The following is a 24,534-nucleotide window of genomic DNA, read 5'->3' on the forward strand; positions in this document are numbered from 1 at the left end:
GTACTTAAGTCGGCATTGTGCTTTTTTTATTTAATTCCGATGCAATTTCTGTGTTTAATCGTCAATAAGAAGGTCCAAGGGATACAGTAAACCTAGAGTGAAGCATCGGAATCTATAACTAGTGACAGAGGAATGGTTCAAATCATAGTCAGTAAGAAGAGTCAGTCTTCATGTACTTAAATAGGCATTGTGCTTTTTGTACTTAATTCCGATGCAATTTCTGTGTTTCATCGTCAATAATAAAGTCAGAGGGATACAGTAAACCTGAAGTGAAGCATCGGATCTATAACTAGTGTCACAGGAATGGTTAAAAACATAGTCAGTAAGAAGAGTAAGTCTTCTTGTACTTAAGTCGGTACTGTGCCTTTTGTATTGAATTCCGATGCAATTTCTGTGTTTCATAGTCATTAAGAAGGTCCAAGGGATACAGTACACCTGAAATGAACCATCGGAATCTATAACTGGTGTCACAGGATTGGTTCAAAACATAGACAGTACGAAAAGTCAGTCTACACGTACTTAAGTCGGCATTGTGCCTTTCGTATTTAATTTCGATGCAATGTCTGTGTTTCATCGTCAATAAGCAGGTCAGAGGGATACAGTAAACCTGAAGTGAAGTATCGGAATCTACAGCTAGTGTCACAGGAATGGTTCATCACATAGAGAGACGGAAGAGTCAGCCTTCTTGTACCTAAGTCGGCATTGTGCTTTTTGTATTTCATTCCGATGCAATTTCTAAGTTTCATCGCCCATAAGAAGGTCCGAGGGATACAGTAAACCTGAAATGAACCATCGGAATCTGTAACTAGTGTCACAGGAATGGTTCAAACATAGACAGTAGGAAAAGACAGTCTACACGTACTTAAGTCGGCATTGTGCCTTTTGTATTTAATTCCGATGCAATGTCTGTGTTTCATCGTGAATAAGAAGGTCAGAGGGATACAGTAAACCTGAAGTGAAGCATCGGAATCTATAACTAGTGTCACAGGAATGGTTCAAAACATAGACAGTAGGAAGAGTCAGTCTTCTTGTACTTAAGTCGGTATTGTGACTTTTCTATTTAATTTCGATGAAATTTCTGTGTTTCATCGTCAATAAGAAGGTCAGATGGATACAGTAAAACTGAAGTGAAGCATCGGAATCTACAACTAGTGTCACAGGAATGGTTCAAAATATAGAGAGACGGAAGAGTCAGTCTTCTTGTACTTAAGTCGGCATTGTGCTTTTTGTATTTCATTCCGATGCAAATTCTGTGTTTGATCGTCCATAAGAAGGTCAGAGGGATACAGTAAACCTGAAGTGAAGCATCGGAATCTATAACTAGTGTCACAGGAATGTTTCAAAACATAGACAGTAGGAAAAGTCAGTCTACACGTACTTAAGTCGGCATTGTGCCTTTTGTATTTAATTCCGATGCAATGTCTGTGTTTCATCGTCAATAAGAAGGTCAGAGGGATACAGTAAATCTGAAGTGAAGCATCGGAATCTATAACTAGTGTCACAGGAATGGTTCAAAACATAGTCAGTAAGAAGAGTCGGTCTTCTTGTACTGAAGTCGGCATTGTGCTTTTGTATTTAATTCCGATGCAATTTCTGTGCTTCATCGTCAATAAGAAGGTCCAAGGTATACAGTAAACCTGGAGTGAGGCATCGGAATCTATAACTAGTGTCACAGGAATGTTTCGAAACATAGACAGTAAGATGAGTCAGTCTTCTTGTACTTAAGACGGCATTGTGCTTTTTTTATTTAATTCCGATGCAATTTCTGTGTTTAATCGTCAATAAGAAGGTCAGAGGGATAAAGTAAACCTGGAGTGGAGCATCGAAATCTATAACTAGTGGCACAGGAATGGTTCAAAAATAGTCAGTAAGAAGAGTCAGTCTTCTTGTACTTAAATCGGCATTGTGCCTTTTGTATTTAATTCCGATGCAATTTCTGTGTTTCATCGTCACTAAGAAGGTCAGTGGGATACAGTATTCCTGAAGCTAAGCATCGGAATCTATAACTAGTGTCACAGGAATGGTTCAAAACATAGACAGTAGGAAAAACCAGTCTACACGTACTTAAGTCGGCATTGTGCCTTTTGTATTTAATTCCGATGCAATGTCTGTGTTTCATCGTCAATAAGAAGGTCAGAGGGATACAGTAAACCTGAAGTGAAGTATCGGAATCTATAACTAGTGTCACAGGAATGGTTCAAAACATAGACAGTAGGAAGAGTCGGTCTTCTTGTACTTAAGCCGGTATTGTGCCTTTTCTATTTTATTCCGATGAAATTTCTGTGTTTAATCGTCAATAAGAAGGTCAGATGGATACAGTAAAAATCAAGTGAAGCATCGGAATCTATAACTAGCGTCACAGGAATGGTTTAAAACATAGAGAGATGGAAGAGTCAGTCTTCTTGTACTTAAGTAGGCATTGTGCTTTGGTATTTAATTCCGATGCAATTTCTGTGTTTCATCGTCAATAAGAAGGTCCAAGGGATACAGTAAACCTAGAGGGAAGCATCGGAATCTATAACTAGTGTCACAGGAATGGTTCAAAACATAGTCAGTAAGAAGAGTCAGTCTTCTTGTACTTAAATCGACATTGTGCCTTTTGTATTTAATTCCGATGCAATTGCTGTGTTTCATCGTCAATAAGAAGGTCAGAGGGATACAGTAAACCTGAAGTGAAGCATCGGAATCTATAACTAGTGTCACAGGAATGGTTCAAAACATAGTCAGTAAGAAGAGTCAGTCTTCTTGTACTTAAGTCGGCATTGTGCCTTTTGTATTTAATTCCGATGCAATTTCTGTGTTTCATCGTCAATAAGAAGGTCCAAGGGATACAGTAAACCTGAAATGAACCATTGGAATCTGTAACTAGTGTCACAGGAATGGTTCAAAACATAGACAGTAGGAAAAACCACTCTACACGTACTTGAGTCGGCATTGTGCCTTTTGTATTTAATTCCGATGCAATGTCTGTGTTTCATCGTCAATAAGAAGGTCAGAGGGATACAGTAAACCTGAAGTGAAGTATCGGAATCTATAACTAGTGTCACAGGAATGGTTCAAAAAATGGACAGTAGGAAGAGTCAGTCTTCTTGTACTTAAGCCGGTATTGTGCCTTTTCTATTTAATTCCGATGAGATATCTGTGTTTCATCGTCAATAAGAAGGTGAGATGGATACAGTAAAAATTAAGTGAAGCATCGGAATCTATAACTAGCGTCACTGGAATGGTTCAAAACATAGAGAGATGGAAGAGTCAGTCTTCTAGTACTTAGGTCGGCATTGTGCATTTGTATTTCATCCCGATGCAATTTCTGTGTTTCATCGTCAATAAGAAGGTCAGAGGGATACAGTAAACCTGAAGTGAAGCATCGGAATCTATAACTAGTGTCACAGGAATGGTTCAAAACATAGACGGTAAGATGAGTCAGTCTTCTTGTACTTAAGTCGGCATTGTGCTATTTTTAATTAATTCCGATGCAATTTCTGTGTTTAATCGTCAATAAGAAGGTCCAAGGGATACAGTAAACCTAAAGGGAAGCATCGGAATCTATAACTAGAGTCACAGGAATGGTTCAAAACATAGTCAGTAAGAAGAGTCTGTCTTCTTGTACTTAAATCGGCATTGTGCCTTTTGTATTTAATTCCGATGCAATTGCTGTGTTTCATCGTCAATAAGAAGGTCAGAGGGATACAGTAAACCTGAAGTGAAGCATCGGAATCTATAACTAGTGTCACAGGAATGGTCCAAAACATAGTCAGTAAGAAGAGTCAGTCTTCTTGTACTTTAGTCGGCATTGTGCCTTTTGTATTTAATTAGGATGCAATTTCTGTGTTTCATCGTCAATAAGAAGGTCCAAGGGATACAGTAAATCTGAAATGAACCATCGGAATCTATAACTAGTGTCACAGGAATGGTTCAAAACATAGACAGTAGTAAAGACCAGTCTACACGTACTTAAGTCGGCATTGTGCCTTTTGTATTTAATTCCGATGCAATGTCTGTGTTTCATCGTCAATAAGCCGGTCAGAGGGATTCAGTAAACCTGAAGTGAAGTATCGGAATCAATAACTAGTGTCACAGGAATGGTTCAAAACATAGACAGTAGGAAGAGTCAGTCTTCTTGTACTTAAGTCGGTATTGTGCCTTTTCTATTGCATTCCGATGAAATTTCTGTGTTTCATCGTCAATAAGAAGGTGAGATGGATACAGTAAAAATTAAGTGAAGCATCGGAATCTATAACTAGCGTCACTGGAATGGTTCAAAACATAGAGAGATGGAAGAGTCAGTCTTCTAGTACTTAGGTCGGCATTGTGCATTTGTATTTCATCCCGATGCAATTTCTGTGTTTCATCGTCACTAAGAAGGTCAGTGGGATACAGTATTCCTGAAGCTAAGCATCGGAATCTATAACTAGTGTCACAGGAATGGTTCAAAACATAGACAGTAGGAAAAACCAGTCTACACGTACTTAAGTCGGCATTGTGCCTTTTGTATTTAATTCCGATGCAATGTCTGTGTTTCATCGTCAATAAGAAGGTCAGAGGGATACAGTAAACCTGAAGTGAAGTATCGGAATCTATAACTAGTGTCACAGGAATGGTTCAAAACATAGACAGTAGGAAGAGTCGGTCTTCTTGTACTTAAGCCGGTATTGTGCCTTTTCTATTTTATTCCGATGAAATTTCTGTGTTTAATCGTCAATAAGAAGGTCAGATGGATACAGTAAAAATCAAGTGAAGCATCGGAATCTATAACTAGCGTCACAGGAATGGTTTAAAACATAGAGAGATGGAAGAGTCAGTCTTCTTGTACTTAAGTAGGCATTGTGCTTTGGTATTTAATTCCGATGCAATTTCTGTGTTTCATCGTCAATAAGAAGGTCCAAGGGATACAGTAAACCTAGAGGGAAGCATCGGAATCTATAACTAGTGTCACAGGAATGGTTCAAAACATAGTCAGTAAGAAGAGTCAGTCTTCTTGTACTTAAATCGACATTGTGCCTTTTGTATTTAATTCCGATGCAATTGCTGTGTTTCATCGTCAATAAGAAGGTCAGAGGGATACAGTAAACCTGAAGTGAAGCATCGGAATCTATAACTAGTGTCACAGGAATGGTTCAAAACATAGTCAGTAAGAAGAGTCAGTCTTCTTGTACTTAAGTCGGCAAGGTGCCTTTTGTATTTAATTCCGATGCAATTTCTGTGTTTCATCGTCAATAAGAAGGTCCAAGGGATACAGTAAACCTGAAATGAACCATTGGAATCTGTAACTAGTGTCACAGGAATGGTTCAAAATATAGACAGTAGGAAAAACCACTCTACACGTACTTGAGTCGGCATTGTGCCTTTTGTATTTAATTCCGATGCAATGTCTGTGTTTCATCGTCAATAAGAAGGTCAGAGGGATACAGTAAACCTGAAGTGAAGTATCGGAATCTATAACTTGTGTCACAGGAATGGTTCAAAACATGGACAGTAGGAAGAGTCAGTCTTCTTGTACTTAAGCCGGTATTGTGCCTTTTCTATTTAATTCCGATGAAATTTCTGTGTTTCATCGTCAATAAGAAGGTGAGATGGATACAGTAAAAATTAAGTGAAGCATCGGAATCTATAACTAGCGTCACTGGAATGGTTCAAAACATAGAGAGATGGAAGAGTCAGTCTTCTAGTACTTAGGTCGGCATTGTGCATTTGTATTTCATCCCGATGCAATTTCTGTGTTTCATCGTCAATAAGAAGGTCAGAGGGATACAGTAAACCTGAAGTGAAGCATCGGAATCTATAACTAGTGTCACAGGAATGGTTCAAAACATAGACGGTAAGATGAGTCAGTCTTCTTGTACTTAAGTCGGCATTGTGCTATTTTTAATTAATTCCGATGCAATTTCTGTGTTTAATCGTCAATAAGAAGGTCCAAGGGATACAGTAAACCTAAAGGGAAGCATCGGAATCTATAACTAGTGTCACAGGAATGGTTCAAAACATAGTCAGTAAGAAGAGTCTGTCTTCTTGTACTTAAATCGGCATTGTGCCTTTTGTATTTAATTCCGATGCAATTGCTGTGTTTCATCGTCAATAAGAAGGTCAGAGGGATACAGTAAACCTGAAGTGAAGCATCGGAATCTATAACTAGTGTCACAGGTATGGTCCAAAACATAGTCAGTAAGAAGAGTCAGTCTTCTTGTACTTAAGTCGGCATTGTGCCTTTTGTATTTAATTAGGATGCAATTTCTGTGTTTCATCGTCAATAAGAAGGTCCAAGGGATACAGTAAATCTGAAATGAACCATCGGAATCTATAACTAGTGTCACAGGAATGGTTCAAAACATAGACAGTAGTAAAGACCAGTCTACACGTACTTAAGTCGGCATTGTGATTTTGTATTTAATTCCGATGCAATGTCTGTGTTTCATCGTCAATAAGCCGGTCAGAGGGATACAGTAAACCTGAAGTGAAGTATCGGAATCAATAACTAGTGTCACAGGAATGGTTCAAAACATAGACAGTAGGAAGAGTCAGTCTTCTTGTACTTAAGTCGGTATTGTGCCTTTTCTATTGCATTCCGATGAAATTTCTGTGTTTCATCATCAATAAGAAGGTCAGATGGATACAGTAAAACTGAAGCGAAGCATCGGAATCTATAACTAGTGTCACAGGAATGGTTCAAAATATAGTCAGTAAGAAGAGTCAGTCTTCTTGCAGTTAAATCGGTATTGTGCCTTTTCTATTTAATTCCGATACAATTTCTGTGTTTCATCGTCAATAAGAAGGTCAGAGGGATACAGTAGACCTGAAGTGAAGCATCGGAATCTATAACTAGTGTCACAGGAATGGTTCAAAACATAGTCTGTAAGAAGAGTCCGTCTTCTTGTACTTAAGTCGGCATTGTGCTTTTGTATTTAATTCCGATGCAATTTCTGTGTTTCATCGTCAATAAGAAGGTCCAAGGTATACAGTAAACCTGGAGTGAGGCATCGGAATCTATAACTAGTGTCACAGGAATGTTTCGAAACATAGACAGTAAGATGAGTCAGTCTTCTAGTACTTAAATCGGCATTGTGCCTTTTGTATTTAATTCCGATGCAATTTCTGTGTTTCATCGTCACTAAGAAGATCAGTGGGATACAGTATTCCTGAAGTTAAGCATCGGAATCTATAAATAGTGTCACAGGAATGGTTCAAAAATAGTCAGTAAGAAGAGTCAGTCTTCTTGTACTTAAATTGGCATTGTGCCTTTTGTATTTAATTCCGATGCAATTTCTGTGTTTCATCGTCACTAAGAAGGTCAGTGGGATACAGTATTCCTGAAGTTAAGCATCGGAATCTATAACTAGCGTCACAGGCATGGTTCAAAACATAGAGAGATGGAAGAGTCAGTCTTCTTGTACTTAAGTCGGCATTGTGCTTTTGTATTTAATTCCGATGCAATTTCTGTGTTTCATCGTCAATAAGAAGGTCCAAGGTATACAGTAAACCTGGAGTGAAGCATCGGAATCTATAACTAGTGTTACAGGAATGGTTCAAAACATAGACAGTAAGATGAGTCAGTCTTCTTGTACTTAAGTCGGCATTGTGCATTTTTTATTTAATTCCGATGCAATTTCTGTGTTAAATGTCAATAAGAAGGTCAGAGGGATACAGTAAACCTAAAGGGAAGCATCGGAATCTATAACTAGTGTCACAGGAATGGTTCAAAACATAGTCAGTAAGAAGAGTCAGTCTTCTTGTACTTAAATCGGCATTGTGCTTTTTTTATTTAATTCCGATGCAATTGCTGTGTTTCATCGTCAATAAGAAGGTCAGAGGGATACAGTAAACCTGAAGTGAAGCATCGGAATCTATAACTAGTGTCACAGGAATGGTTCAAAACATAGTCAGTAAGAAGAGTCAGTCTTCTTGTACTTAAGTCGGCATTGTGCCTTTTGTATTTAATTCCGATGCAATTTCTGTGTTTCATCGTCAATAAAAAGGTCCAAGGGATACAGTAAACCTGAAATGAACCATCTTTATCTATAGCTAGTGTCACAGGAATGGTTCAAAACATAGACAGTAGGAAAAGGCAGTCTACACGTACTTAAGACGGCATTGTGCCTTTTGTATTTAATTCCGATGCAATTTCTGTGTTTCATCGTCTATAAGAAGGTCAGAGGGATACAGTAAACCTGAAGTGAAGCATCGGAATCTATAACTAGTGTCACAGTGATGGTTCAAATCATAGACAGCAAGATGAGTCACTCTTCTTGTACTTAAGTCGGCATTGTGCTTTTTTTATTTAATTCCGATGCAATTTCTGTGTTTAATCGTCAATAAGAATGTCCAAGGGATACAGTAAACCTAGAGTGAAACAACGGAATCTATAACTAGTGTCACAGGAATGGTTCAAATCATAGTCAGTAAGAAGAGTCAGTCTTCTTGTACTTAAATCGGCATTGTGCCTTTTGTATTTAATTCCGATGCAATTTCTGTGTTTCATCGTCAATAATAAGGTCAGAGGGATACAGTAAACCTGAAGTGGAGCATCGGATCTATAACTAGTGTCACAGAAGTGGTTCAAAACACAGTCAGTAAGAAGAGTCAGTCTTCTTGTACTTAAGTCGGCATTGTGCCTTTTGTATTTAATTCCGATGCAATGTCTGTGTTTCATCGTCAATAAGCAGGTCAGAGGGATACAGTAAACCTGAAGTGAAGTATCGGAATCTATAACTAGTGTCACAGGAATGGTTCAAAACATAGACAGTAGGAAGAGTCAGTCTTCTTGTACTTAAGTCGGTATTGTGCCTTTTCTATTTCATTCCGATGAAATTTCTGTGTTTCATCGTCAATAAGAAGGTCGGAGGGATACAGTAAACCTGAAGTGAAGTATCGGAATCTATAACTAGTGTCACAGGAATGGTTCAAAACATGGACAGTAGGAAGAGTCAGTCTTCTGGTACTTAAGCCGGTATTGTGCCTTTTCTATTTAATTCCAATGAATTTTCTGTGTTTCATCGTCAATAAGAAGGTGAGGTGGATACATTAAAAATTAAGTGAAGCATCGGAATCTATAACTAGCGTCACAGGAATGGTTCAAAACATAGAGAGATGGAAGAGTCAGTCTTCTAGTACTTAAGTCGGCATTGTGCATTTGTATTTCATCCCGATGCAATTTCTGTGTTTCATCGTCAATAAGAAGGTCCAAGGTATACAGTAAACCTGGAGTGAAGCATCGGAATCTATAACTAGTGTCACAGGAATGGTTCAAAACATAGACAGTAAGATGAGTCAGTCTTCTTGTACTTAAGTCGGCATTGTGCTTTTTTTATTTAATTCCGATGCAATTTCTGTGTTTAATCGTCAATAAGAAGGTCCAAGGGATACAGGAAACCTAAAGGGAAGCATCGGAATCTATAACTAGTGTCACAGGAATGGTTCAAAACATAGTCAGTAAGAAGAGTCAGTCTTCTTGTACGTAAATCGGCATTGTGCCTTTTGTATTTAATTCCGATGCAATTGCTGTGTTTCATCGTCAATAAGAAGGTCAGAGGTATACAGTAAACCTGAAGTGAAGTATCGGAATCTATAGCTAGTGTCACAGGAATGGTTCAAAACATAGACAGTAGGAAGAGTCAGTCTTCTTGTACTTAAGTCGGTATTGTGCCTTTTCTATTTCATTCCGATGAAATTTCTGTGTTTCATCGTCAATAAGAAGGTCAGATGGATACAGTAAAACTGAAGCGAAGCATCGGAATCTATAACTAGTGACACAGGAATGGTTCAAAATATAGTCAGTAAGAAGAGTCAGTCTTCTTGTAGTTAAATCGGTATTGTGCCTTTTCCATTTAATTCCGATGCAATTTCTGTGTTTCATCGTCAATAAGAAGGTCAGAGGGATACAGTAAACCTGAAGTGGAGCATCGGAATCTATAACTAGTGTCACAGGAATGGTTCAAATCATAGTCTGTAAGAAGAGTCCGTCTTCTTGTACTTAAGTCGGCATTGTGGTTTTGTATTTAATTCCGATGCAATTTCTCTGTTTCATCGTCAAAAAGAAGGTCCAAGGTATACAGTAAACCTGGAGTGAGGCATCGGAATCTATAACTAGTGTCACAGGAATGTTTCGAAACATAGGCAGTAAGACGAGTCAGTCTTCTTGTACTTAAATCGGCATTGTGCCTTTTGTATTTAATTCCGATGCAATTTCTGTGTTTCATCGTCACTAAGAAGATCAGTGGTATACAGTATTCCTGAAGTTAAGCATCGAAATCTATAACTAGTGTCACAGGAATGGTTCAAAAATAGTCAGTAAGAAGAGTCAGTCTTCTTGTACTTAAATCGGCATTGTGCATTTTGTATTTAATTCCGATGCAATTTCTGTGTTTCATCGTCACTAAGAATGTCAGTGGGATACAGTATTCCTGAAGTTAAGCATCGGAATCTATAACTAGTGTCACAGGAATGGTTCAAAACATAGACAGTAGGAAAAACCAGTCTACACGTACTTGAGCCTGCATTGTGCCTTTTGTATTTACTTCCGATGCAATTTCTGTGTTTCATCGTCAATAAGAAGGTCAGAGGGATACAGTAAACCTGAAGTGAAGTATCGGAATCTATAACTAGTGTCACAGGAATGGTTCAAAACAGAGACAGTAGGATGAGTCAGTCTTCTTGTACTTAAGCCGGTATTTTGCCTTTTTTATTTAATTCCGATGAAATTTCTGTGTTTCATCACAATAAGAAGGTCAGATGGATACAGTAAAAATCAAGTGAAGCATCGGAATCTATAACTAGCGTCACAGGAATGGTTCAAAACATAGAGAGATGGAAGAGTCAGTCTTCTTGTACTTAAGTCGGCATTGTGCTTTTGTATTTAATTCCGATGCAATTTCTGTGTTTCATCGTCAATTAGAAGGTCCAAGGTATACAGTAAACCTGGAGTGAAGCATCGGAATCTATAACTAGTGTCACAGGAATGGTTCAAAACATAGACAGTAAGATGAGTCAGTCTTCTTGTACTTAAGTCGGCATTGTGCATTTTTTATTTAATTCCGATGCAATTTCTGTGTTTAATCGTCAATAAGAAGGTCAGAGGGATACAGTAAACCTAAAGGGAACAATCGGAATCTATAACTAGTGTCACAGGAATGGTTCAAAACATAGTCAGTAAGAAGAGTCAGTCTTCTTGTACTTAAATCGGCATTGTGCCTTTTGTATTTAATTCCGATGCAATTGCTGTGTTTCATCGTCAATAAGAAGGTCAGAGGGATACAGTAAACCTGAAGTGAAGCATCGGAATCTATAACTAGTGTCACAGGAATGGTTCAAAACATAGTCAGTAAGAAGAGTCAGTCTTCTTGTACTTAAGTCGGCATTGTGCCTTTTGTATTTAATTCCGATGCAATTTCTGTGTTTCATCGTCAATAAGAAGGTCCAAGGGATACAGTAAACCTGAAATGAACCATCGTTATCTATAACTAGTGTCACAGGAATGGTTCAAAACATAGACAGTAAGAAAAGTCAGTCTACACGTACTTAAGTCGGCATTGTGCCTTTTGTATTTAATTCCGATGCAATTTCTGTGTTTCATCGTCAATAAGAAGGTCAGAGGGATACAGTAAACCTGAAGTGAAGCATCAGAATCTATAACTAGTGTCACAGGGATGGTTCAAAACGTAGACAGTAAGATGAGTCACTCTTCTTGTACTTAAGTCGGCTTTGTGCTTTTTTTATTTAATTCCGATGCAATTTCTGTGTTTAATCGTCAATAAGAATGTCCAAGGGATACAGTAAACCTAGAGTGAAGCAACGGAATCTATAACTAGTGTCACAGGAATGGTTCAAATCATAGTCAGTAAGCAGAGTCAGTCGTCTTGTACTTAAATCGGCATTGTGCCTTTTGTATTTACTTCAGATGCAATTTCTGTGTTTCATCGTCAATAATAAGGTCAGAGGGATACAGTAAACCTGAAGTGGAGCATCGGATCTATAACTAGTGTCACAGGAATGGTTCAAAACATAGACAGTAGGAAAGACCAGTCTACACGTACTTAAGTCGGCATTGTGCCTTTTGTATTTAATTCCGATGCAATGTCTGTGTTTCATCGTCAATAAGCAGGTCAGAGGGATACAGTAATCCTGAAGTTAAGCATCGGAATCTATGACTAGTGTCAGAGGAATGGTTCAAAACATAGTCAGTAAGAAGAGGCAGTCTTCTTGTACTGAAGTCGGTATTGTGCCTTTTCTATTTCATTCCGATGAAATTTCTGTGTTTCATCGTCAATAAGAAGGTCAGATGGATACTGTAAAACTGAAGCGAAGCATCGGAATCTATAACTAGTGTCACAGGAATGGTTCAAAGTATAGTCTGTAAGAAGAGTCCGTCTTCTTGTACTTAAGTCGGCATTGTGCTTTTGTATTTAATTCCGATGCAATTTCTGTGTTTCATCGTCAATAAGAAGGTCCAAGGTATACAGAAAACCTGGAGTGAGGCATCGGAATCTATAACTAGTGTCACAGGAATGTTTCGAAACATAGACAGTAAGATGAGTCAGTTTTCTTGTATTTAAGTCGGCATTGTGCTTTTTTTATTTAATTCCGATGCAATTTCTGTGTTTAATCGTCAATAAGAAGGTCCAAGGGGTACAGTAAACCTAGAGTGGAGCATCGGAATCTATAACTAGTGTCACAGGAATGGTTCAAAACATAGTCAGTAAGAAGAGTCAGTCTTCTTGTACTTAAATCGGCATTGTGCCTTTTGTATTTAATTCCGATGCAATTTCTGTGTTCCATCGTCACTAAGAAGGTCAGTGGGATACAGTATTCCTGAAGTGAAGCATCGGAATCTATAACTAGTGTCACAGGAATGATTCAAAACATAGTCAGTAAGAAGAGTCAGCCTTCTTGTAGATAAGTCGGTATTGGGCCTTTTCTATTTAATTCCGCTGAAATATCTGTGTTTCATCGTCAATAAGAAGGTCAGATGGATACAGTAAAACTGAAGCGAAGCATCGGAATCTATAACTAGTGTCACAGGAATGGTTCAAAACGTAGAGAGAGAGAAGAGTCGGTCTTCTTGTACTTAAGTCGGCATTGTGCTTTTTGTATTTCATTCCGATGCAATTTCTGTGTTTCATCGTCCATACGAAGGTCCGAGGGATACAGTAAACCTCAAGTGATGCATCGGAATAAAAAACTAGTGTCACAGGAATGGTTCAAAACATACAGAGTAGGAAGAGTCAGTCTTCTTGTACTTAAGTCGGCATTGTGCATTTTGTATTTCATTCCGATGCAATTTCTGTGTTTCATCGTCCATAAGAAGGTCCGAGGAATAGAGTAAACCTCAAGTGAAGCATCGGAATAAAAAACTAGTGTCACAGGAATGGTTCAAAACATAGAGAGTAAGAAGAGTCAGTCTTCTTGTACTTAAGTCGGCATTGTGCTTTTGTATTTAATTCCGATGCAATTTCTGTGTTTCATCGTCAATAAGAAGGTCCAAGATATACAGTAAACCTGGAGTGAAGCATCGGAATCTATAACTAGTGTCACAGGAATGGTTCAAAGCATAGTCAGTAAGAAAAACCAGTCGACACGTACTTAAGTCGGCAATGTGCCTTTTGTATTTATTTCCGATGCAATGTCTGTGTTTCATTGTCAATAAGCAGGTCAGAGGGATATAGTAAAACTGAAGCAAAGCATTGGAATCTATAACGAGTGTCACAGGAATGGTTCAAAATATAGTCAGTAAGAAGAGTCAGTCTTCTTGTAGTTAAGTCGGTATTGTGCCGTTTCTATTTAATTCCGATGCAATTTCTGTGTTTCATCGTCAATAAGAAGGTCAGAGGGATACAGTAAAAACTGAAGTGAAACATCGGAATCTATAACTAGTGTCACAGGAATGGTTCAAAACATAATCAGTAAGAAGAGTCAGTCTTCTTGTACTTAAGTCGGCATTGTGCTTTTGTATTTAATTCCGATGCAATTCCTGTGTTTCATCGTCAATAAGAAGGTCCAAGATATACAGTAAACCTTAAGTGAAGTATCGGAATCTATAACTAGTGTCACAGGAATGGTTCAAAACATAGACAGTAGGGTGAGTCAATCTTCTTGTACGTAAGTCGGTATTGTGCCTTTTCTATTTAATTCCGATGTAATTTCTGTGTTTCATCGTCAATAAGAAGGTCAGATGGATATAGTAAAACTGAAGCGAAGCATCGGAATCTATAACTAGTGTCACAGGAATGGTTCAAAATATAGTCAGTAAGAAGAGTCAGTCTTCTTGTAGTTAAGTCGGTATTGTGCTTTTTCTATGTAATTCCGATGCAATTTCTGTGTTTCATCGTCAATAAGAAAGTCAGAGGGATACAGTAAACCTGAATTGAAACATCGGAATCTATAACTAGTGTCACAGGAATGGTACAAAACATAGTCCGTAAGAAGAGTCCGTCTTCTTGTACTTAAGTTGGCATTGTTCTTTTGTATTTAATTCCGATGCAATTTCTGTGTTTCATCGTCAATAAGAAGGTCCAAGGTATACAGTAAACCTGGAGTGAGGCATCGGAATCTATAACTAGTGTCACAGGAATGTTTCGAAACATAGACAGTAAGATGAGTCAGTCTTCTTGTATTTAAGTCGGCATTGTGCTTTTTTTATTTAATTCCGATGCAATTTCTATGTTTAATCGTCAATAAGAAGATCCAAGGGATACAGTAAACCTAGAGTGGAGCATCGGAATCTATAACTAGTGTCACAGGAATGGTTCAAAACATAGTCAGTAAGAAGAGTCAGTCTTCTTGTACTTACATCGGCATTGTGCCTTTTGTATTTAATTCCGATGCAATTTCTGTGTTTCATTGTCACTAAGAAGGTCAGTGGGATACAGTATTCCTGAAGTTAAGCATCGGAATCTATAACTAGTGTCACAGGAGTGGTTCAAAACATAGTCAGTAAGAAGAGTCAGTCTTCTTGTAGTTAAGTCGGTATAGTGCCTTTTCTATTTAATTCCGATGAAATTTCTGTGTTTCATCGTCAATAAGAAGGTCAGAGGGATACAGTATACCTGAAGTGAAGCATCGGAATCTATAACTAGTTTCACAGGAATGGTTCAAAATATAGTCAGTAAGAAGAGTCAGTCTTCTTGTAGTTAAGTCGGTGTTGTGCCTTTTCTATTTAATTCCGATGCAATTTCTGTGTTTCATCGTCAATAAGAAGGTCCAAGGGTTACAGTAAACCTGAAATCAACCATCGGAATCTATAACTAGTGTCATAGGAATCGTTCAAAACATAGACAGTAGGAAAAACCAGTCTACACGTACTTCAGTCGGCATTGTGCCTTTTGTATTTAATTCCGATGCAATGTCTGTGTTTCATCGTCAATAAGTAGGTCAGAGGGATACAGTAAACCTGAAGTGAAGTATCGGAATCTATAACTAGTGTCACAGGAATGGTTCAAAGCATAGCCAGTAGGAAGAGTCAGTCTTCTTGTACTTAAGCCTGTATGTGCCTTTTCTATTTAATTCCGATGAAATTTCTGTGTTTCATCGTCAATAAGAAGGTCAGATGGAAATAGTAAAACTGAAGCAAAGCATTGGAATCTATAACTAGTGTCACAGGAATGGTACAAAACATAGTCCGTAAGAAGAGTCCGTCTTCTTGTACTTAAGTTGGCATTGTGCTTTTGTATTTAATTCCGATGCAATATCTGTGTTTCATTGTCACTAAGAAGGTCAGTGGGATACAGTATTCCTGAAGTTAAGCATCGGAATCTATAACTAGTGTCACAGGAATGGTTCAAAACATAATCAGTAAGAAGAGTCAGTCTTCTTGTACTTAAGTCGGCATTGTGCCTTTTCTATTTAATTCCGATGAAATTTCTGTGTTTCATCGTCAATAAGAAGGTCAGATGGAAATAGTAAAACTGAAGCAAAGCATTGGAATCTATAACGAGTGTCACAGGAATGGTTCAAAATATAGTCAGTAAGAAGAGTCAGTCTTCTTGTAGTTAAGTCGGTATTGTGCCTTTTCTATTTAATTCCGATGCAATTTCTGTGTTTCATCGTCAATAAGAAGGTCCAAGGGTTACAGTAAACCTGAAATCAACCATCGGAATCTATAACTAGTGTCATAGGAATCGTTCAAAACATAGACAGTGGGAAAAACCAGTCTACACGTACTTCAGTCGGCATTGTGCCTTTTGTATTTAATTCTGATGCAATGTCTGTGTTTCATCGTCAATAAGTAGGTCAGAGGGATACAGTAAACCTGAAGTGAAGTATCGGAATCTATAACTAGTGTCACAGGAATGGTTCAAAGCATAGCCAGTAGGAAGAGTCAGTCTTCTTGTACTTAAGCCTGTATGTGCCTTTTCTATTTAATTCCGATGAAATTTCTGTGTTTCATCGTCAATAAGAAGGTCAGATGGATACAGTAAAAATGAAGTGAAGCATCGGAATCTATAACTAGCGTCACAGGAATGGTTCAAAACATAGAGAGATGGAAGATTCAGTCTTCTTCTACTTAAGTCGGCATTGTGCTTTTGTATTTAATTCCGATGCAATTTCTGTGTTTCATCGTCAATACGAAGCTCCAATGTATACAGTAAACCGGGAGTGAAGCATCGGAATATATAACTAGTGTCACAGGAATGGTTCACAACATAGACAGTAAGATGAGTCAGTCTTCTTGTACTTAAGTCGGCATTGTGCTTTTTTTATTTAATTCCGATGCAATTTCTGTGTTTAATCGTCAATAAGAAGTTCCAAGGGATATAGTGAACCTAGAGGGGAGCATCGGAATCTATAACTAGTGTCACAGGAATTGTTCAAAACATAGTCACTAAGAAGAGTCAGTCTTCTTGTACTTAAGTCGGCATTGTGCATTTTGTATTTAATTCCGAAGCAATTTCTGTGTTTCATCGTCAATAAGAAGGTCCAAGGGTTACAGTAAACCTGAAATGAACCATTGGAATCTATAACTAGTGTCACAGGTATGGTTCAAAACATAGACAGTAGGAAAAGTCAGTCTACACGTACTTAAGTCGGCATTGTGCCTTTTGTATTTAATTCCGATGCAATTTCTGTGTGTCATCGTCAATAAGAAGGTCAGAGGGATACAGTAAACCTGAAGTGAAGCATCGGAATCTATAACTAGTGTCACAGGAATGGTTCACATCATAGACAGTAAGATGAGTCACTCTTCTTGTACTTAAGTCGGCATTGTGCTTTTTTTATTTAATTCCGATGCTGATTCTGTGTTTAATCGTCAATAAGAAGGTCCAAGGGCTACAGTAAACCTAGAGTGAAGCATCGGAATCTATAACTAGTGTCACAGGAATGGTTCAAAACATAGTCAGTAAGAAGAGTCAGTCTTCTTGTACTTAAGTCGGCATTGTGCCTTTTGTATTTAATTCCGATGCAATTTCTGTGTTTCATAGTCATTAAGAAGGTCCAAGGGATACAGTAAACCTGAAATGAACCATCGGAATCTATAACTAGTGTCACAGGAATGGTTCAAAACATAGACAGTAGGAAAAACCAGTCTACACGTACTTAAGTTGGCATTGTGCCTTTTGTATTTAATTCCGATGCAATGTCTGTGTTTCATCGTCAATAAGCAGGTCAGAGGGATACAGTAAACCTGAAGTGAAGTATCTGAATCTGTAACTAGTGTCACAGGAATGGTTCAAAACATAGACAGTAGGAAGAGTCAGTCTTCTTGTACTTAAGTCGGTATTGTGCCTTTTCTATTTAATTCCGATGAAATTTCTGTGTTTCATCGTCAATAAGAAGGTCAGATGGATACAGTAAAACTGAAGCGAAGCATCGGAATCTATACTAGTGTCACAGAAATAGTTCAAAACATAGAGAGTAGGAAGAGTCAGTCTTCTTGTACTTAAGTCGGCATTGTGCCTTTTGTATTTCATTCCGATGCAATTTCTGTGTTTCATCGTCCATAAGAAGGTCCGAGGAATACAGTGAACCTCAAGTGAAGCATCGGAATAAAAAACTAGTGTCACAGGAATGGTTCAAAACATAGAGAGTAAGAAGAGTCAGTCTTCTTGTACTTAAGTCGGCATTGTGCTTTTGTATTTAATTCCGATGCAATTTCTGTGTTTCATCGTTAATAAAAAGGTCCAAGGTATACAGTAAACCTGGAGTGAAGCATCGGAATCTATAACTAGTGTCACAGGAATGGTTCAAAACATAGACAGTAAGATGAGTCAGTCTTCTTGTACTTAAGTCGGCATTGTGCTTTTTTAATTTAATTCCGATGCAATTTCTGTGTGTAATCGTCAATAAGAAGGTCAGAGCGATACAGTAAACCTGAAGTGAAGCATCGGAATCTATAACTAGTGTCACAGGAATGGTTCAAAACATAGTCAGTAAGAAGAGTCATTCTTCTTGTACTTAAGTCGGCATTGTGCCTTTTGTATCTAATTCCGATGCAATTTCTGTGTTTCATCGTCAATAAGAAGGTCCAAGTGATACAGTAAACCTGAAATGAACCATCGGAATCTATAACTAGTGTCACAGGAATGGATCAAATCATAGACAGTTGGAAGAGTCAGTCTTCTTGTACTTAGGTCGGTATTGTGCCTTTTCAATTTAATTCCGATGAAATTTCTGTGTTTCATCGTCAATAAGAAGGTCAGATGGATACAGTAAATCTGAAGTGAATCATCGGAATCTATAACTAGTGTCACAGGAATGGTTCAAAACATAGACAGAAGGAAAAACCAGTCAACACGTACTTAAGTCGGCATTGTGCCTTTTGTATTTAATTCCGATGCAATGTCTGTGTTTCATCGTCAATAAGAAGGTCAGAGGGATACAGTAAACCTGAAGTGAAGTATCGGAATCTATAACTAGTGTCACAGGAATGGTTCAAAACATAGACAGTAGGAAGAGTCAGTCTTCTTGTACTTAAGTCGGTATTGTGCCTTTTCTATTTAATTCCGATGAAATTTCTGTGTTTCATCGTCCATACGAAGGTCAGATGGATACAGTGAAACTGAAGCGATGCATCGGAATCTATAACTAGTGTCACAGGAATGGTTCAAAGCATAGAGAGATGGGAGAGTCTGTCTTCTTGTACTTAAGTCGGCATTGTGCTTTTTGTATTTCATTCCGATGCAATATCTGTGTTCCATCGTCCATAAGAAGGTCCGAGGGATACAGTAAACCTCAAGTGATGCATCAGAATAAAAAACTAGTGGCACAGGAATGGTTCAAAACATAGGGAGTAGGAAGAGTCAGTCTACTTGTACTTAAGTCGGCATTGTGCCTTTTGTATTTCATTCCGATGCAATATCTGTGTTTCATCGTCCATAAGAAGGTCCGAGGAATACAGTAAACCTCAAGTGAAGCATCGGAATAAAAAACTAGTGACACAGGAATGGTTCAAAACATAGAGAGTAAGAAGAGTCAGTGTTCTTGTACTTAAGTCGGCATTGGGCCTTTTGTATTTAATTCCGATGCAATTTCTGTGTTTCATCGCCAATAAGAAGGTCCAAGGTATACAGTAAATCTGGAGTGAAGCATCGGAATCTATAACTAGTGTGACAGGAATGGTTCAAATCATAGACAGTAAGATGAGTCAGTCTTCTTGTACTTAAGTCGGCATTGTGCCTTTTGTATTTAATTCCGATGCAATTTCTGTGTTTATCGTCAATAAGAATGTCCAAGGGATACAATAAACCTGAAATGAACCATCGGAATCTATAACTAGTGTCACAGGAATGGTTCAAAATATAGACAGTAGGAAAAGTCAGTCTACTCGTACTTAAGTCGGCAATGTGCCTTTTGTATTTAATTCTGATGCAAAGTCTGTGTTTCATCGTCAATAAGAAGGGCAGAGGGATACAGTAAAACTGAAGTGAAGCATCGGAATCTATAACTAGTGCCACAGGAATGGATCAAATCATAGACAGTAGGAAGAGCCAGTCTTCTTGTACTTAAGTCGGTTTTGTGCCTTTTCAATTTAATTCTGATGAAATTTCTGTGTTTCATCGTCAATATGAAGGTCAGATGGATACAGTAAAACTGAAGTGAAGCATCGGAATCTATTACTAGTTTCACAGGAATGGTTCAAAACATAGAGAGATGGAAGAGTCAGTCTTCTTGTACTTAAGTCGGCATTGTGCTTTTTGTATTTCATTCCGCTGCAATTTCTGTGTTTCATCGTCAATAAGAAGGTCAGAGGGATACAGTAAACCTGAAGTGAAGCATCGGAATGTATAACTATATTACAGGAATGGTTCAAAACATAGTCAGTAAGAAGAGTCAGTCTTCTTGTACGTAAGACGGCATTGTGACTTTTGTATTTAATTCCGATGCAATTTCTGTTTTTCATCGTCAATAAGAATGTCCCAGGGATACAGTAAACCTGAAATGAACCATCGGAATCTATTAATTGTGTCACAGGAATGGTTCAAAACATAGACAGTAGGAAAAGTCAGTTTACACGTAGTTAAGTCGGCAATGTGCCTTTTGTATTTAATTCCGATGCAATTTCTGTGTTTCATCGTCAATAAGAAGGTCAGAGGGATACAGTAAACCTGAAGTGAAGCTTCGGAATCTATAACTAGTGTCACAGGAATGGTTCAAAATATAGACAGTAAGTTGAGTCAGTCTTCTTGTGCTTAAGTCGGCATTGTGCATTCTTTATTTAATTCCGATGCAATTTCTGTGTTTAATCGTCAATAAGAAGGTCCAAGGGATACAGTAAACATAGAGTGAAGCATCGGAATCTATAACTAGTGTTACAGGATTGGTTCAAAACATAATCAGTAAGAAGAGTCAGTCTTCTTGTACTTAAATCGGCATTGTGCCTTTTGTATTTAATTCCGATGCAATTTCTGTGTTGCATCGTCAATAATATGGTCAGAGGGATACAGTAAACCTGAAGTGAAGCATCGGAATCTATAACTAGTGTCACAGGAAAGGTTCAAAACGTAGAGAGATTGAAGAGTCAGTCTTCTTGAACTTAAGTCGGCATTGTGCTTTTTGTATTTCATTCCGATGCAATTTCTGTTTTTCATCGTCCACAAGAAGGTCCGAGGGATACAGTAAACCTCAAGTGATGCATCGGAATAAAAAACTAGTGTCACAGGAATGGTTCAAAACATAGTGAGTAGGAAGAGTCAGTCTTCTTGTACTTAAGTCGGCATTGTGCCTTTTGTACTTCATTCCGATGCAATTTCTGTGTTTCATCGTCCATAAGAAGGTCCGAGGAATACAGTAAACCTCAAGTGAAGCATCGGAATAATAAACTAGAGTCACAGGAATGGTTCAAAACATAGAGAGTAAGAAGAGTCAGTCTTCTTGTACTTAAGTCGGCATTGTGCTTTTGTATTTAATTCCGATGCAATTTCTGTGTTTCATCGTCAATAAAAAGGACCAAGGTATACAGTAAACCTGGAGTGAAGCATCGGAATCTAAAACTAGTGTCACAGGAATAGTTCAAAACATAGACAGTAAGATGGGTCAGTCTTCTTGTACTTAAGTCGGCATTGTGCTTTTTTTATTTAATTCCGATGCAATTTCTGTGTTTAATCGTCAATAAGAAGGTCGAAGGTATACAGTAAACCTAGAGGGAAGCATCGGAATCTACAACTAGTGTCACAGGAATAGTTCAAAGCATAGTCAGTAAGGAGAGTCAGTCTTCTTGTACTTAAATCGGCATTGTGCCTTTTGTATTTAATTCCGATGCAATTTCTGTGTTTCATCGTCAATAAGAAGGTCAGAGGGATACAGTAAACCTGAAGTGAAGCATCGGAATCTATAACTAATGTCACAGGAATGGTTCAAAACATTGTCAGTAAGAAGAGTCATTCTTCTTGTACTTAAGTCGGCATTGTGCCTTTTGTATTTAATTCCGATGCAATTTCTGTGTTTCATCGCCAATAAGATGGTCCAAGGGATACAGTAAACCTGAAATGAACCATCGGAATCTATAACTAGTGTCACAGGAATGGATCAAATCATAGACAGTTGGAAGAGTCAGTCTTCTTGTACTTAAGTCGGTATTGTGCCTTTTCAATTTAATTCCGATGAAATTTCTGTGTTTCATCGTCACTAAGAAGGTCAGATGGATACAGTAAAACTGAAGTGAAGCATCGGAATCTATAACTAGTGTCACTGGAATGGTTCAAAAATAGACAGTAGGAAAAACCAGTACACACGTACTTAAGTCGGCATTGTGCCTTTTGTATTTAATTCCGATGCAATGTCTGTGTTTCATCGTCAATAAGAAGGTCAGAGGGATACAGTAAACCTGAAGTGAAATATCGGAATCTATAACTAGTGTCACAGGAATGGTTCAAAACATAGACAGTAGGAAGGGTCAGTCATCTTGTACTTAAGTCGGTATTGTGCCTTTTCTATTTAATTCCGATGAAATTTCTGTGTTTCATCGTCCATACGAAGGTGAGATGGATACAGTGAAACTGAAGCGAAGCATCGGAATCTATAACTAGTGTAACAGCAATGGTTCAAAACATAGAGAGATGGAAGAGTCAGTCTTCTTGTACTTAAGTCGGCATTGTGCTTTTTGTATTTCCCTCCGATGCAATTTCTGTGTTCCATCGTCCATAAGAAGGTCCGAGGGATACAGTAAACGGCAAGTGATGCATCGGAAAAAAAAACTAGTGTCACAGGAATGGTTCAAAACATAGAGAGTAGGAAGAGTAAGTCTACTTGTACTTAAGTCGGCATTGTGCATTTTGTACTTCATTCCGATGCAATTTCTGTGTTTCATCGCCAATAAAAAGGTCCAAGGGATACAGTTAACCTGAAATGAACCATCGGAATCTATAACTAGTGTCACAGGAATGGTTCAAAACATAGTCAGTAAGGAGAGTCAGTCTTCTTGTACTTAAATCGGCATTGTGCCTTTTGTATTTAATTCCGATGCAATTTCTGTGTTTCATCGTCAATAAGAAGGTCAGAGGGATACAGTAAATCTGAAGTGAAGCATCGGAATCTATAACTAGTGTCACAGGAATGGTTCAAAACATAGTCAATAAGAAGAGTCATTCTTCTTGTACTTAAGTCGGCATTGTGCTTTTTCAATTTAATTCCGATGAAATTTCTGTGTTTCATCGTCAATAAGAAGGTCAGATGGATACAGTAAAACTGAAGTGAAGCATTGGAATCTGTAACTAGTGTCACAGGAATGGTTCAAAACATAGACAGTAGGAAAAACCAGTACACACGTACTTAAATCGGCATTGTGCCTTTTGTATTTAATTCCGATGCAATGTCTGTGTTTCATCGTCAATAAGAAGGTCAGAGGGATACAGTAAACCTGAAGTGAAGTATCGGAATCTATAACTAGTGTCACAGGAATGGTTCAAAACATAGACAGTAGGAAGAGTCAGTCTTCTCGTACTTAAGTCGGTATTGTGCCTTTTCTATTTAATTCCGATGAAATTTCTGTGTTTCATCGTCCATACGAAGGTCAGATAAATACAGTGAAACTGAAGCGAAGCATCGGAATCTATAACTAGTGTCACAGGAATGGCTCGAAACATAGACAGTAAGATGAGTCAGTCTACTTGTATTTAAGTCGGCATTGTGCTTTTTGTATTTAATTCCGATGCAATTTCTGGGTTTAATCGTCAATAAGGAGGTCCAAGGGATACAGTAAACCTAGAGTGGAGCATCGGAATCTATAACTAGTGACGCATGAATGGTTCAAAACATAGTCAGTAAGAAGAGTCAGTCTTTTTGCACTTAAATCGGCATTGTGCTTTTTGTATTTAATTCCGATGCAATTTCTGTGTTTCATCGTCATTAAGAAGGTCAGTGGGATACAGTAATCCTGAAGTTAAGCATCGGAATCTATATCTAGTGTCACAGGAAAGGTTCAAAATATAGACTGTAAGAATAGTCAGTTTTCTTGTACTTAAGTCGGCACTGTGCCTTTTGTATTTCATTCCGATGCAATTTCTGTGTTTCATCGTCTATAAGAAGGTCAGAGGGATACAGTAAATCTGAAGTGAGTCATCGAAATCTATAACTAGTGTCACAGGAATGGTTCAAATCATAGACAGTAAGAAGAGTTAGTCTTCTTGTACTTAAGTCGGCATTGTGCCTTTTGTATTTAATTCTGATGCAATTTCTGTGTTTCATCGTCAATAAATAGGTCCAAGGGTCACAGTAAACCAGAAGTGAAGCATCGAAGTCTATAACTAGTTTCACAGAAATGGTTCAAAACATAGACAGGAAGCAGTGTCAGTCTTCTTGTACTTAAGTCAGCATTGTGCCTTTGTATTAAATTCCGATGCAATTTCTGTGTTTCGTCGTCAATAAGAAGGGCAGAGGGATACAGTAAACTTGAAGTGAAGCATCGTAATCTATAACTAGTGTCACAGGAATGGTTCAAAACATAGACGGTAGGAAGCGTCAGTCCTCTTGTACTTAAGTCGGCATTGTGCCTTTTCTATTTGATTCCGATGCAATGTCTGTGTTTCATCGTCAATAAGAGGGTCCAAGGGATACAGTGAACCTGAAGTGAAGCATCGGAATCTATAACTAGTGTCACAGGAATGGTTCAAAGCA

The sequence above is a fragment of the Schistocerca americana genome, chromosome 8, assembly GCF_021461395.2.
Source record: "Schistocerca americana isolate TAMUIC-IGC-003095 chromosome 8, iqSchAmer2.1, whole genome shotgun sequence".
NCBI classification, from domain to species: domain Eukaryota; kingdom Metazoa; phylum Arthropoda; class Insecta; order Orthoptera; family Acrididae; genus Schistocerca; species Schistocerca americana.